The sequence below is a fragment of the Octopus bimaculoides genome, chromosome 8 (assembly GCF_046866305.1).
Source record: "Octopus bimaculoides isolate indiv1 chromosome 8, ASM4686630v1, whole genome shotgun sequence".
Classification (NCBI taxonomy): domain Eukaryota; kingdom Metazoa; phylum Mollusca; class Cephalopoda; order Octopoda; family Octopodidae; genus Octopus; species Octopus bimaculoides.
Genome location: NC_142935.1, coordinates 48,482,706 through 48,499,307, shown reverse-complemented (window position 1 = coordinate 48,499,307; position 16,602 = coordinate 48,482,706). Strand labels below are relative to the sequence as shown.

At 34.5% G+C, this 16,602-nt stretch overlaps 1 long non-coding RNA gene across 4 annotated transcripts in view; it reads right to left on the bottom strand.

Moving 5' to 3' along the window:
* LOC128248572 (uncharacterized) overlaps nucleotides 1–16,300 on the bottom strand; it is a 103,861-nt gene extending 87,561 nt beyond the window's left edge. For 3 of the 4 annotated variants that reach the window (XR_016242882.1, XR_016242884.1, XR_008264750.2), the window contains exon 1: nucleotides 14,442–14,607. This is a non-coding gene — a long non-coding RNA (uncharacterized LOC128248572). Of the gene's footprint in view, nucleotides 1–14,441; nucleotides 14,608–16,216 lie in introns of those variants that run through there. The other variant, XR_016242881.1, reaches the window with a different exon arrangement.
* Between the last annotated feature and the right edge of the window lie 302 nt (nucleotides 16,301–16,602).

The following is a 16,602-nucleotide window of genomic DNA, read 5'->3' as shown; positions in this document are numbered from 1 at the left end:
TATGTGTGTGTGTGTGTATAGCTAGTTTTATATCCATAATTGTTTTTATATGTGTGTGTGTATATATGTTTATGTTTGTGGATACAAATATACGGGCATAAAAATATACATTAAATATAGACACATATATGTATATATTGTGTAAACACAAGACTTCTAAACGCTATTTATTTTTGACATCAAAGATGACCAAAACAATGAAAAATTTTGCAATATGATGGCATCGGAATTAGTGACACACACACTCACAGAAGCACTCAAACGCACATGCTCTACATACAAATAGGCACACATGCACACACACACATACACACGGAGCCACAAACACACACATACACAGACACACACACACACTGAAATACACATACTTATAGTTTTTTCTTCTCTTTATCTTTCTGTCTTTTTCCCCCACCTCTAGTTTTTCTTATTTTCACTATCTATCGTTCTCTCAGATGGATACACATATATGCTCTCAGTTTGTCTGTTGGTCTATTTCTCTCTCTCTCACCCCCCTCTCTTTCTCTCTCTCTCAGCAATACACATCTCTAAGTATAAATGTTAAGAAAGTGCTTACATTTTTGTGGCTCTTCAGGAGAGTCGACTTTTGCCTATGTGTAAGAGCAGAATTAATTGTTCACTAGCTCACTAGAAAAATATTGGATTTTAAAAGCAAACATATGCTGAAATGGTCATATCCACTGGTCTGATGTCAACTTTATTGTCTAATCAAATGCTGTCAAAGTATCAGGTTCAATCTATCTCTGCGACACCTTGAGTAAGATTTTGCTATTATGGCATTGGTTTGATTATCCAAAACCTTGTTAGTTAGCATTGTAAGATTAAAACTAAGAATTCATTCCTGATCTTAGGTGTTAGACTTAACCTATTTCTTAGCTTAGCACCACAGCCTGACACCTGGCTGCTTGTAGTGCTTTCTAATCTGTTGGATTTTGTCAGGTCTCCAATCTGAAAATTAGGTTTTCCTTTCATTTCATCAGTTTTGCAGACTCTGAATAAATGTCGTGTACGTTGCTCTTCCTTTTATGACTTCCTCTTAAAACTGTCAGTCGTGAGTGTGATTTGGTTGCAGGTGCCATGTGTTTGCTGACTTTTTGCTTTAGGTGCTCATAGAGCTATGAATGAATGCGGACAGCCTCTCTGCTTATACACACTTGTTCCAGTGGAAAATCCAGTATGTGAGAGCTGCAGGGAGAGAGAGAGGGGGGGGGATGGGGAGGAGGGGGAAGAAAGGGGCAGCTGGAGAGGGGGAAGGATCATGAGGGGGAGTGAAGTGGGACAAAGAAGGAGAGGGACAGAGAAGAGGAGGGGAGAGAGAGGGAGAGAGAGTGATGGAGAGAGAGTGATAGAGAGAGAGTGATGGAGAGAGAGTGATAGAGAGAGAAGGGAGAGAGAGAAAACCAGAGAGAAAGAGAGAGAGAAAGTGAGAGAGAATCGTTTTTTAGCTAAGTGTATCAGAGCAACGTGAAATGAAGTGGCTTGCTCAAGGACAAACTGTTCTGCCAAATTCAGGAAGGAAACCCACAATCTTACAATCATAAGATCGACCCCACACTCACCAAAACACGAGAATGCTTAACAGGGAACGATCTTTAAACTTAAGACTGTGTCTCTGTTTAGCTTTTGCTCTTGTTTAACCCTAGGTTGCAATATAAAAGCAAATGAATAAATGATCATCAATTTGATGCGTGTAATGTGTTGTCCCTTGAAAATGGTGTTCATATATCTATTATCTACAGACTGTTTATCAATTTATTATTCACCAGCCATTGACATTACCAATCTGTCAACATCTTCATTATATGCTGATGACAATATTAACATTCTAATGTTGTTGTGCTTTATCTAGTTAACAACTTATCTAATTAATAAGCTGTCTTTATTTAGCTCACTTTCATTTACAATGACATATGATATAAGAGACTCGAGTTGTGTATTAAATAAATTGTGTGTGCATAAATTCTGTGTGTATCTTAAGCAATGCAAAATATAAATGTAGCTAATCTATTTCACAAATACTAATGATGCTGAAGTAACGAACATCAAAAATTTATCTCACTCAACTCAATACCTTCAGGCTCTGATAATTTTAACAAGTGTTTCTATTATCTAACACCTGCTATATTTTTACATGCTTCCATGAGTGAGACAGTTATTTATTTGTCAGAAGAATTAATTTTAATGTGATAAGTGCAAGCATGGCTGTGTGGTTCAGAAGTTCACTTTCCAGACACATGGTCTTAGGTTCAGTCCCACTCTGTGGCATCTTGAGCAAGTGTGTTCTCTTATTACCCTATGTCCCTGTAAAGTGGTAAGCTAGTACACTCGTTAATATGTCAGGTAACTAACTAACTTTGCATACCAAGTTCAAATTCCACTGAGGTCGATTTTTGCCTTTTATCCTTTTGGGTGTCAATGAAAAGAGTACCAGTTACGCACTAGGTTTGATATAATTGACTAGCTTTCTGCCCCAAAATGTGAAGCCTTGTGAAAGGATTACTATCTCAGGGTCCAAACAATACCTTGTGAGTGAAACTAAAAAGAAAAGTAACGGTATAGAAAGCCTGTCGTATTTACATACAAACTAACATATATGGACAGATATACAGGCACACAGACACACATGCATATGTGTGTGTGTGTGTGTGTGTGTGTGTGTGTGTGTGCGTGCGTGTGTGTGTGAATGTTGTAAAAAAAGGGTAAAGATCCCTTTTGGTCATGAATTACCATGGCAATGCATCTAGAAAGTTACCCTCTGAGGCACAAGTCTAGGCATGGTTGTTTTATGAAAGACCAGCAGTCACCCATTCATACCAGCCTCCCCTCTCCACACCACCAATGTTATCCAACCGAGTTAACTGCAGGAATGTGAAATAAGGTGTCTTTCTCAAGAACACAATGCACAACCCGGTCCAGGAATCGAACTCACTACCTCATGATTGCACGGCCAATGCTCTGACCAGTAAGTCATGCATAATGTTATAATTTACACTTCTGAAATTAGACTGTTTGAGTAAAAATACACTGTTGTCAAGTTCACATCCCTGTTGAACATTACATAAGATCACTAATTTTTGCCATTTGAATGGACTGGAACAATGTAATATGAAGTGCATTGTTTAAGAGCACAATCCATCCAAGAACTGAAACCACAAACTTATGAGCAAGAGTCAAACACCCTAACCACTAATACAGCTACTAGTTAGTAGCTTAACTCTTCAATTATATTTGGCCCAAATGATCTACCTGTTTTATGTTCAAACTGACCAGATCTGGCCTCTCACACCTATTCTACAATGTCATTCTAAACATACAATCACATCATCAAAATTTTAAGCCTACAAGATAATGTATAATTTACTCAAAACGATGTGAACAAGAGCACTCAGAGATTGAAAACCTCCACCAAAGTAACACCAACATCACTGCAAGGATTAGCTGGAGATGATTTTTAAAATAAGAATATCAGAAATAGACTCAACTGCTCTCATAAACGAGAATATTAAATATGAACCTGACCACTCTTAAAAATTAAGTAAAAAAAACGGAAAAATAATCCAGAATCCTTGTCCTGTACTGGATCGATTCCAAAGTCTAATTCCTTCATGCCAGTCATGAGACCAAACATCCCTGAAAGTTTCATCTGAATCCATACAGCAGTTCTTGAGATATCTTGTCCACAGACAAACAAACAAACAAACAAATGCAACTGAAAACAATACCTCCACCTTCGCTAAGGCAGAAGTAATAAATAAGCATTACATTTGATAGAGTGAAAGCACGTGGCTTAGTGGTTAGATTATTTGGATCACGATTGTAAGATCGCGAGTTCAATTCTTGGTGATGAGTTGTGTCCTTGAGCAAGACACTTTATTTCACACTGTTCCAGTCCACGCAGCTGACAAAAATGAGTTGTACCTGTATTTCAAGGGGCCAGCCTTGTAATATTGTGCCATACTGAATCTCCCTGACAATTACATTAAAGGCACATGTGTCTGTGGAATACTCAGTCACTTGCATATTAATTTCATGCGCAGGCTGTCCTGTTGATTGGATGATCTTCAACCATCATTGCTGTAACCAACAGAGTACCAGTTACACTTGGTAGAGTAACTTGAATGATTTCTCTTCCTCACCTCTCTCTCTCTCAAGTTGCCTTCCTGATATATTTTGAAAATAATTGCATTAAACTATACACATTATACAAAGCTGTGTATTTATTGTATCGTGCAACTTATAAATCTATAAATGAGAATTGAGGATAAGTCATCCAGTGATGTTATAACTAAATAGACCTTTCTACTATAGGTACAAATCCTGGATTTTGTGGGGAGTGGGACAATTGATCACCTCAATCTTTGTACTCAACTGGTACTTAATTTATCGACCCCGAAAGGCTGAAAGTCAAAGTTGGCCTCAGCAGAATTTGAACTCAGAATGTTGTGGCAAACAAAATACAGCTAAGTTTTTCGCCTGGAATACTAATGACTCTGCTAGCTCATCGCTTTAATGTTTTAACTTAATAATGATATCTCATGGTTTTGTTTCTGTAAGCATGTCCATATATTGCATAAATTCATTTCCTCTATTACTAATTCTCTGGCTGACGAAACTGGCAATCAGTTCACTCTGCATTTAATTGATTTCCCAAAATGTATATAATCATAAAGGATTATATAAATTTTGTCTTCTTTAATGGAATCAACATGTCTATGAACTGTTATAAATTTATCTTGCATCAAATGTTTATTTCTAAAGTCAATTGTGTTTTGAATAATGATGTCTGATGAATAGGGTGAACAGATTTTTTTATTATTACATTAATTCATTGCATATGTTACACAGATTGTATAAACTAAATATTTATTTATGTGATATCAAATTTTAAAAAATGTTTGCTTGCTGAAATGATTATAACATTAATTTAAATATATCTTTTACTTTGTTGAAATAATCATTACTATTATTAACATTTAAGGCGGCAAGCTGACAGAATTGTTAGCATGTTGCACGAAATACTTAGCAGCATTTTGTCAATCACTGTGTTCTGAGTTCAAATTTTGCAGAGGTCAACATTGCCTTTCATCCTTTCGAGGTTGATAAAATAAGTATCAGTGAAACACTGGAGTCAATGTCAATCAACTAGTGCCCTCTCTTAAATTTCAGGCCTTGTGCCTATAGTAGAAAAGATGATTATTATTAATATTATTATTATTATTATTATTATTATTATTATTATAATACACTCTGTAAAATATGTTTTATGCCTATTGGATTATACCTTGGATTTGTGAAGTGTTTAACTAATGTTTATTTGATGGTGGATAAGTCTCAATTTGGGCTCTTCATTCCACATTGCTCCACTCCACTCAGCTGACAAAGATGAATAATTCTGTGAGTGGCTGGCATCCCATCCAGGTGGGGAATATATACGTCAAGGAAACCAGGAAACTAGCCCTTTGAGTTTATATGATTCAGGAAGGAGCTTTACTTTACTTACTCTCTGGCACATACTCTGAGTATATATTCATACAAACATACTTACACACACATACACACACACGCGTGTGTGCACACAAACATAATGATGTTGATGCTGTTAATGCTCCATTGAAACTGTTGCAGTTCAACACAGGAGAGATTCGGGCAGGGAGGAGCTATCAAAGAGCAGATGTTCTGGAAAGAAAGGACTGGAAAAAGAAATAGTTAGTGTGTGGAGAAAATATGGGCTTTTCACAAGGGTGATAAAAGATGTAGTAAAGAGTGGATTGGTGGTGTCTTAGTAGGTACAGTACCAACCAGCTCTGAGGGGTAAACACCACTATTGTAGTCATTCAAAAGACCAGAGTCTAGAGTGAATTGATTAGGGATTGGATGCCAATCCTCTGTGTCAGTATGTCAGTGTACACATGTTAAATTTCAAGAACTTCTCTCACCAAATCGTTTACTGTAAGTTCCAATCTGTGATTAAGACAGTACCAAATTATCGCATCAAGGTAATGTTTCTTAAAAATTCTTGCAACAATAGATTTGATAGAATCGATTATACATGTCTCCTCACTAACAAACGAAATGAAGTTTCATTTCATGTAAGTGTTATCAAATCCATCGTTGATGATGCAATTCAATAGATGCTTAGTAACACTTGCAGGTCTCTCATCAGGTTGTTCAATTAGGTCTTTAACATGACATGGTGTTCCCTTTCCTTATTATATTCTCATTTCCAATGAACTATAATGGTCAGACTGATGGATTCTCAGAGGGAACGGAAATTTTGCCATTTTTCTGCTTGATGTGATGACAAATTGTTATTTTCATACTTAATGGTTGTGGGATTAATTATCTTCATAGCATTAGTGCATAAATATAGTCCAATTCCAATGTTAATACTGTGTTTCTTTTGAAGTTCCAGTATGCTAAAGTGGTCAGTGTATGATCTGCCATTCTGGACTAAATAATATTCAGAACAAAGGATTTAGTAACCTGCATTTAGATGCAAAGCATGCATTCCTGGTATCACATTTTCCCAAGAACGTTCCCACAAGTTCTATTTCCAGCAGCACTTAGTACAGTAACGTAGACTTGATAGTTTGTGATCAGCAATGTTTCCCTGAGAGACTGCCAGAATATACTTTGATGATTCTGTAACAAGATACTTGATATCTATCAATTATCTGAGAGCATCAAACTCTTAGAAGTGAAAACTTTCAGGTACATTAAGTTTTCACAAACTCCACAGCCAAATTTAGCATAGTTGGAATTTAACCTTTTCTTCCAGATTTCTTTATGCCAAACGCCAGAAAGGTATAAATGTTTGACTTTAGAGCACCATTATTTTCATATCTGCATTCGGATCTGGTTAGAAAGGTTGAACTAAATTCAGGAAAATCACAATATTTTGTCCCTTTTCCTACTATCTGGTTCTTTTACTGCACATTATTCATGTTCATGCAAGAAAGAAGCTAATGTTTGCTTATAAGCCATTGGGTAATCTATGAAACATGTTACATTTGTTGCTATCAATTTGTCTGTCTGTCTGTCTATCTATCTATCTATCTATCTATCTATCTATCTATCTATTTATCTATGTGGTTAGCAAGCAAGCTACTTACCACACAGCCACTCCTGCGCCTATACTTTTGTATACCTCCACTTTACCTATATTTGAAAAGTCTTCTCCCACTTTATTTAATTGCAATCTTTGATCAGCTCCTGATAATTAATCTCACTGCTGCTATTATTAATAGAGATAAGGCATCCCAAAAATTATTTTAGCAAGTTTAAAACGGTCTTTTTGTACCGTAAAACATTTACCATTTCTGCTCTTCCTTTGATGCCCTAAACACGTGCTTGATTTGCATAATGGTTAATCCAGCACTGCATGTATCTCTTTCTGTAAGTTTGTGAGGACCCTTTAGTGTTGTCAAGAGTGTGACCAATGTCTAAAGCTGATACCATGGAAACAACCACTCAATACTTCCTGTATAGTGGTTAGTGTTAGGCGTTCAGCTCTAGAAATCAAATGAGAAATGAACTACCCTAGTGAGATGCAGTCCTCCAACCCATTTAAGGGAGTGGTATCCTTGAATACGTGCTCATTCAGACCATTGCAATCTTACTTATTCCTGTCAATACCAGCATGGAAAATGGACATAAAAAGATGATAATATGTACGTGTGTATGTGTGCATGCATATTTATGTATGTATGTATGTATACAAACACACACACACATAAGTATATGTATGTGTGTATATATGTGTGTGTGTGAGTGTTTATAGAAAGAGAAAAACAGAACAAGAGAAAAAGGAGAGCCGCATATATGTTTGTGTGTTATTTATTTTCATTATTATTAACATTGTTACATCAATAAAGATTGTCTTTGGGTTCCTTTGCTCAACATTGCTGTCAATATATTCTTCTATATTTCTCTAAGTTACCTGCAACAAACCTCATGTTTTCAACAAAAAAGAATACATTTATATATTTATTTGTTTGTTTGTTTTCTTTAATTCCCTAATAGGAAGATGACATTACAAGTAAGAGACATGTCAAACTGAATTACAAGTAGATCAATATCTACAAAAATATATTGATCTTCTTGACAATGTAAACTTTTGTCTATTTAGTTGAGCAAGACTGTTATTGTCATTAAGTATTTAGACATTTTTTTTTTTTTTCCTTTTTTGGTTTATCACAGAAACTAAAAAGCTTTTTTACATATTTCCCAAAATACTGTTAGTTTTTTCTTAGAGTATAATCAGAAGAAAGGGGATATGTTCATCACCTTTACTGGCCCTTTGAGACTGGTAAGATTGATGAATTGATAGGGTACATGTTCAGTGTGAATATCTACAAGGGAATGACTACATGAGAAATGTGAACAGGAAGGAAATTCTGGAGTGCAGAAGAAGTGAGCTTGTTCAGGGACTGGTAAAAGAGTGGTAGATATAGCATGAGATATAGAAGATAGAAATTCTCATGTGTTTGTGCACATGTAGGAATGTGTTACATTACATTACAGAGTCAGTTGACTGAATTGTTTGTATGTCTAATAGAGTAAAAATGTGATATTTGATCAGCTCTCTGCACTCTCTGTCTTCAGTTTCGCAAAGTCAACTTTGCCAATAACCAGGGGCAGTGGATTAGTAGAACTACAGGATTATAGATGAGATGACTCTGGGGTCGCATGTTTTGGACTTTTGTGTTCTGAATGCAAAGCCATACAATGACCCTTGGTGATGAATTTTTCCTTTGGAAAACATCATCTGTATGGAAATGAAAGACTTCTATGCCAGTCTTCCACAGAAAAATATCATACCCAGGCCTGCATAATCCTTTGCAGGAACAGTCAGTGATGAGCAACAAAAGTCTAAGGTATGAAACTGGCTAGCTCAGCAAAATAACAGACAAAAACAAATTTTAGAGTAAAAAATATCTACATAAAAATGGAAATATTTATGATGACAATCTATATTTTGTTTCCTAACTTATTAGCAAATCTGAATTTGCAACCTCCAGCAGTTTTTATGTTGGAGCAAACATTTAAGTAAACAAGCAAGTAACAGACAACATTTTGGTGACTGAGTAAATAAGATGCAGTGAAGAAAATGTTGATAAAGGTGTATACAAATTAAGTTAATGGGTGGATGAATCTCTGATAGGGTCAACAAATATCTAGAGATATCTGAGACAAGCAAGTATTAACTTGGAAAATTTCCAAAAGAGTACCTCGAAGGAATATGTATGATGCATGTGCATTGCAGCTTCAGAATAAGTACAAAGCATACCTGTATGTTGTATGACGTAATGAAAAGTTCTGGTAATATGAAATGCATTGCAAAGGTGATAAACTGGCAGAATTATATTTACACGCTGGGCAAAATGCTTAGCAGCATTTCGTACATCTTTACATTTTAAATTCAATTTCTCCTAAGGTTGACTTTGCCTTTCATCCTTTTGGTATCGATAAAATAAGCACCAATTGAGCACTGATGTTGGTTTAATCAATTTATCCTTTCCCTCGAAATTTTTTGCATTGTGTCAAAAATTGAAACCAATACGAAGAGTATTGTCACATAAACCACTGGTTCAGAAAAAAACCCTTCCTACTCATAACAGTATGGAAAAATATATAAAATATCAACACACATAAACACACACACACAAACACGCATACACACACACACATGAGTACATATGTACGAATATTGATGTAAATGTGTCTTGGCAATTGTTTATGCTACTGGGATCATATTGATAAGGTCATGTGTTTGGTTTTTTAACAAGGCAAAGTATTTTATCATTTTTTGTTGCTTCAGCATACTCAGCTTAAAGAGAATATTAACAAACTGCTGGTGCAGCCCAATCCTCTTCCAAGCAGACTAATTCATAATGTCCAGTTGGGTCAAGGCTTAGACGACCAAGTGAGTGTTGATATCTGTACAGCAAAAGCATGGTAGAAGCAAACAGGTCATACTGCTGGCAAATCTCTACTAATCTTTTAGATATATCATTATAACTATTCATCTCTCCCTGTCTGTCTTTCTTTCTCTGTCTCTATATGTGTGTGCATATGCAGTATATATATATATATATATATATATATATATATATATATAGGCTCATTTCATTATGTTGAACCTTTAATCCCTACATATTTTTTGTCTCTCTCCGTTTTTTCCGTTCTCTCTCCATTTTTTCCTCTCAATTTCTGCTGGAGAGCGTAGGTTCAGAACGTCAATGAATTTTCCATTCATGTCGAGCATCAAACTAATATACCTGCTTGTTTTTCACTCACTTGCCTTCGTCTTTTTGTTTTCTGTAAATTTGACTATATGTATATATATATATAGTAATGATTATATACCAACATAACGTAGCAGTCCTGTAAAGGACGATATTACTGTTGTTTTAGACCCAAGAAAACATATTTTCCAGCTGGCTAACGACATAGTCTCTATCCGTATATAGCATTTGCAAGGGAGGTCATCGCTCCCATCTCTAGCCTTAAGTGATACTCACAGACTTAGGTTTCTGGATGTTATCTGTCCTCAGTGTGAGACAATCACCAGCTAGTAACAAAAGCTGTATTCACTCGCAAATATTATATATATTTTTTCCCTGTAGTGAATAGACACGTGCTTCTTTGAGGCTCTAAGGGTTTTAACTTCTATTTCTAGCAATGCAGATGCAACCCTGCTCTGTCAGTCACAATTAGTGACAATTGAATCTATCCTTTTTCGCTTATATTGCCTATAGCCGCCATTGTTGTTTTATATACAAACACTCATATATAGACATGTGTGTATTTGTGTATATACAAATAAATATATATATATATATACATATATATATATATACATATGAGTAAAAGTTAATGGTTGTATAGAGTGAAATACATTACTAATGGTAGAAAAAATTCAGATGCGATAGAGGTATCATTTCTTTCTATATTCATATACAGATATATAAGTCTGAAATTTCCTAAGGGAATGATAGAATACAGCTCCAATTTCTGCATCTTGTTTTTGTTGTTATTGTTATCTAGTGCTAGAGAATCCATCTTTATCTTACACACGAACATTCAGAGATATACATATATATATATATATATATATATATATATATATATATGCATAAATGTACGTATGCAACATAAAGTATATACACGCACATGAATGGAATAAATACAAGAGTTGTTAAAATAGAAGAGAAACTAGAGAAAATGAAGCAAAAAAAGTAGTCCTTTTATCCCTTCAAATAGAAAATTTTTAAGAAGTAGAAATTATTCTCTTTTAGTCATTATTGTTTCTTAACTGGAGAGTTTCTTTTTTCGTTTTTTTAATAAAATTTCCATTATCAAATGATATGCTCGATCGTCTTTTAAGTGTTGTTAAAACAAAACATAAAAATTAAATTTGGTGTCGCTGCAAAATTGCAATATTTGCTGAGAGATATTTTCCTAAGTCCCGGGTAACATATGTGTTGTTTATGTAACCTCATTCTTTCAGAAAATAAGTTTCTTGTCTTACCATTGTCATTTTTCTTACAACTGGAGTTGGTTACGTGATATATGAGGTTTTCTGCTTTATAGTTCATGTCTGCATTTTTCCTGAAGTATCACCCATTTATGAATTTTATCTAGGAGACAGTTTCTAAGTGGTTTTATATTCGCTACTTCACATTCTGCATCGTTATCGTCACAATATCTTACTAAAAAATTGTGGGTTACCTTCTGAAGGGAAGTTTTCATTTGTAATGTATTTGTTGAAGTTTCCCGGATGAAGCACTTACTGTTAATGATCAGATTTCAAGAACTGCGTCCTTCATGTTCGTGCTTTGTAAAACGATCGGGAGATTAGGATTGACGGAAGTGTATATGTTTGATAATCCTGGATAATAGGTGTTGGCAAACTAGATTATATATTCTTGAACCATTTGTTTTGGCATCCTGAGCTGACGTATATCTTAGTTGCTTTTAAAATCCTGTTATCTATTATATATGCCGTAGATTCGATTCTCTGACCAAGTAGCATGTTGTATCCTTCAGTAATGTGCTCAATTTCACATTGCACCAGAACTCAGCTGAGAAAAAGTAACACTCTCACTTAAGCTTAAAACCCTCATAAACTTCTAGGCATGTGGAAGAAACAGACTATGTATGTTTGCATGAATGTCTGTCTCTGGCTCCCTATCTATCTATCAATTTGTTTGACTATCTGTCTATACATATAAGTTCTGTAACTTCCGGTATTTTTACTTTATATTCCAACAGTATTATATATACAACTTAAGCCGGTAGTAGTCTCCCCACTGCGTAGATAGGCATATACCACTAACTATTATAACTATTATAATTGTATAACTAAATTTTTCAGTAGGTCGAAAGGTTTTCAGAGCAATAGCATGTAACATCAATTAGTATATCCTTAGTTTCTCTTTTTCTCTTTCTTTTTCTTTATTTTTTTCGATCTGATGAAGTTCCACTATTTAAGATGGTATAATTATTAACAGTGATAATACTTATTATTGTAATAATTAAGCCTGAATATGCCCAAAATAGCGCGAACAGAAACAGTTGCGAAATGAGATATTGTCTTTCTTTGTAATCAATAAATAATGATTGATGCTTATCAATTATTTTTATCTCCGTTTTCTTATTTTTCTTCAAATATAGATAAAGTCGGTTTATTCCTTTCCTTACGCATCATTTATGAGCATTAATACTAATACACATAATCACATATACACCAGTAATTCATTGGATGTAAATATCCCTTAGACGGCTTTTATAACCTCTAATTGAACTCACCTATATATATATATATATATATATTTAAGGTAGAAAATCCTGTGAAACTCATCGATAAAGTTACTTCATGGACATCCTCCTGAAACTTTCACTGTTTATGTTAGAGATGACTTAGATATGTTAAATCACCTACCAGAAAAGGTCAAAGAAGAAACAGTCATGGTTACATTTGATGTGATAAACCTATACACTAACATACCCCATATTTATGAAATAGAAGTAATCCGGTTCTGGCTGGACAAATATCCAGAAGAAATACCAGAAAGGATCAACAAAGATTACATAATCGAATCAATAAAAGTCATCCTTCAAAACAATCACTTCATGTTCGACACCACTATTTATCACCAAAAACTCCGGAATTGCCATAGGAACCAGGGCAGCCCAGACCATTGCCAACATATCAATGAGCTATTTAGAAATAACAATATATCAGGAGTCATTTTCTAAATTTGGAAACCCTCTTTTCCAATACGTAAAAGAAAATAGGAAAAGATTTTTAGACGACTGCTTCATCCTCTGGAATGACGACATAGATAACAAACACCTGAAATTCAAAAGACTCTTTAATAGCATTAATACCAACATACAATTTACAATGAAACACAACTAAGAGGAACTCTCATTCCTAGACAAGCTGGTTAAAAATAGACAAAAAATAGAAACGGACATTTTTTTACACAACCACAGACGCTCATTATTTAGCTCATGCCGCCCGAGACATATCAAAACAAATATCCCCTTTAACATTGCAAGAAGGATCTGCACCATAGCGTCCGAAAAAAAGTACCACAGGACTAAGATTGTAAGAGCTTAAAAAATGTACTCCAGGACAGACACAACTCAATTCAACTCATAAAATGAATTGATTAAACGTGCAAAATCGATTGACATAAAAACATTAAGAAAAGTCGAACACAAAAAACACTACCTTATGTCTCCACACACAACAACAGAAACAAAGAAGCATTTAACATCATTGTCCCAAATCTCCCAATACTCCATAAGGACTCCAAACTGAAGGAAACTCAACGTACCCATAAAATTATTAAAAGCAGTAAACAACCAAAAACTTTAAAGAAGATCCTCACAAGTGCAAAATTATTTTCAAGAATAACGGACGCAAGAGTAAGAAAATGTGGTCGTCCTAACTGCGGTACATGTTCCAATCTTTTGGATGGATCAGAATTCCATTTTAGACAAGGGCAAAAGTTCAAAGTTAAATCCAACTTCACTTGCTCCTCTGAAAACCTCATTTATGTTATCAGATGCTCGGGCTGCTATGAAAACTATACAGGGTCAACAGGAATGTCGATCTAACGGTGATGTACGGTCCACAGACAACAGATATCCTCCCCACAATATTGCCAGATATATATCTCGGTGAATACATTGACAGATGTGCAGAAAAACTGCAACTATAATTCCTAATTTTTCCATTATATCAATTTGCTATTTGGATCTCAACACAAGTACGACTAAATAAAGAGGCCTTATTTTTCGAAAAATATAAGCTGGAATTCAATATAAACCCATATTGCAAGTTAAAGATTTACCTCAACTATGGTAAGAATCAAATATAGATCAATATAAAAAAAAATTAGATTTACCTCCTCTTTACAGTAAAATACCTTGGTTACCAATCATTCCTCCTATCAAACAAAATGTCAAATTCAGAAATTCAACCAAAACACATAAGTTGAAAATCGACAGGAAAAAATCTTTTGTACAATATTGTGTAGTACTTTTACTGTTATGATTCTAATATATTCTTCAGTCTTTTAAAACAAATCTGTTTTTTTTTTCATCTTATATCTTTCCTTGTGTTTGTATGTATATATATATATATATATATATATATATATATATATATATATATATATATATATATATATATATGGTGTGGCGTGTACATAAATTGAAAGTATGCAATGAATACTTGACATATATGTCAATGAATGCAAATGACAAATGAAATTTAAATAAAAATTATGCATTTTTACATGAAACAGCTGGAAAGATGTTATCTTTTACAACAAGCAACTAGAAAGATGTTAAAATACATTCCAAGTATATGTTTTATATTTAAATCATACCACAATGATTTTTAATAATAGCTCTCACCGACATAAAATATCATGATTTACGTATTGTAACAAGATGTATGGCAAAATGAGTAATGACATGAAACAAAATGTCACCAAAGAAAGCTTGTGTAAATTTCTCTTCTACTTTCGTGGATAGCTTTCATCACAGACTTGTCCAATCAGGTTTGTTCAAGGGTATATTAAAAGAAAGCATATTTAGGAAGGTTGCGATTGTAAAAGATAGAAGAGACTGACAGATGGGTGTAGTCACAGGCGGAGATGGGCGTAATCACAGGCAACTGACAGACAAGAGAAAATAGAGAGCTTTCACCTGTGATGCTATTCCCTAACAGCGGAAGTGGATGGCCAGACCCGCTAAATATGAAGTGTCTGGAACATTATATAAACTAATTCGTAGTATGGGCACTGAATTTGTTAGTCATACACTTACTCTTTCTCATCTAAACAAAACCACAAAAATGCCGCTACTACCGTCCAGTGTTACTACTCTATTATTTTACTTCGGTTCACCAGTCCAAAATATAATCATATCAATAAAGAGACTATGAATGGAAAACGAATAATTACTCTTTTTATACAGCAAACAAACAACGCATGCCATCAAATATATCTAAACTTCTCATTGTTATTTTATTGTTAAAATTGTTACCCAAATTACTTAACATAGTGAACAATAATGGACCTGATATTATTGTCGTTGAAGATGATAAAATAACGAAATAAATACACGGTGAGTCAGCTTCTTTGCTGTACAATCTTATAAGAAAGTAGAAAATGGACAGGTGTAAAAATTCAGTACTCAAAATACAGTTGTCCCCCACCACTACTTGACAAACGGCGTTGTCTTGCCTTCGCACCTGTAACTTAGCACTTCAGCAAATAAAAGAACGATATGTTAAGTACCTGGCTTAGAGCAAAAGAATAAGCAGAGGGTCGATTTATTGGACAAAATACTTCCAGGCAAGGCTCTAGTATGGCCGCAGTCCAATGAGTGAAACAAGATAAAGAACATATATATATATATACATATAGACACACACACATACATACATGCATACATATATATGCATGTTCATATACGTATGTACGCACATTCACACAGACACACTCGCTCTCACACACACACGTTTGCATCTATGTTTGTATACACGTGTATTTACCTACAAATACATTTAATCCATTATGCAAGTGAATACACACTCATTGAAATATCTCAGAATCTTCTGCACTCTTTCAACTTTCTTTTTACATCTGTGTGTCTAACTTAATAGATTTACCTGTATAGTCTGCTCCAACATTCTATTTCCTTTTCATCTGTCACAAATACCTACCTAATACCTACCTATTCATCTGTTTGTGTTTATATAAACAAGTGCAAACTTACTTATTAATTACTGTGTTTCTGTTTAATATTTATTTTTTAACCTGAGCTGCCATCACACATGTTACCAATTGTCATGCATCTAAATTTAATTTTTCGCGTTCTTTTTTCTCTCTCTCGCGAAAGAATAATGTACATGTGGCTGCATGTCAAAGGATTTCAGAATACATCACTCACTCACGCACTCTATCACTCACTCACTCACTCACTCACTCTGTCTATCTATCTTTCTCTATATATATATCTGTATGTGCATATATATGCACACATACATATATGTAT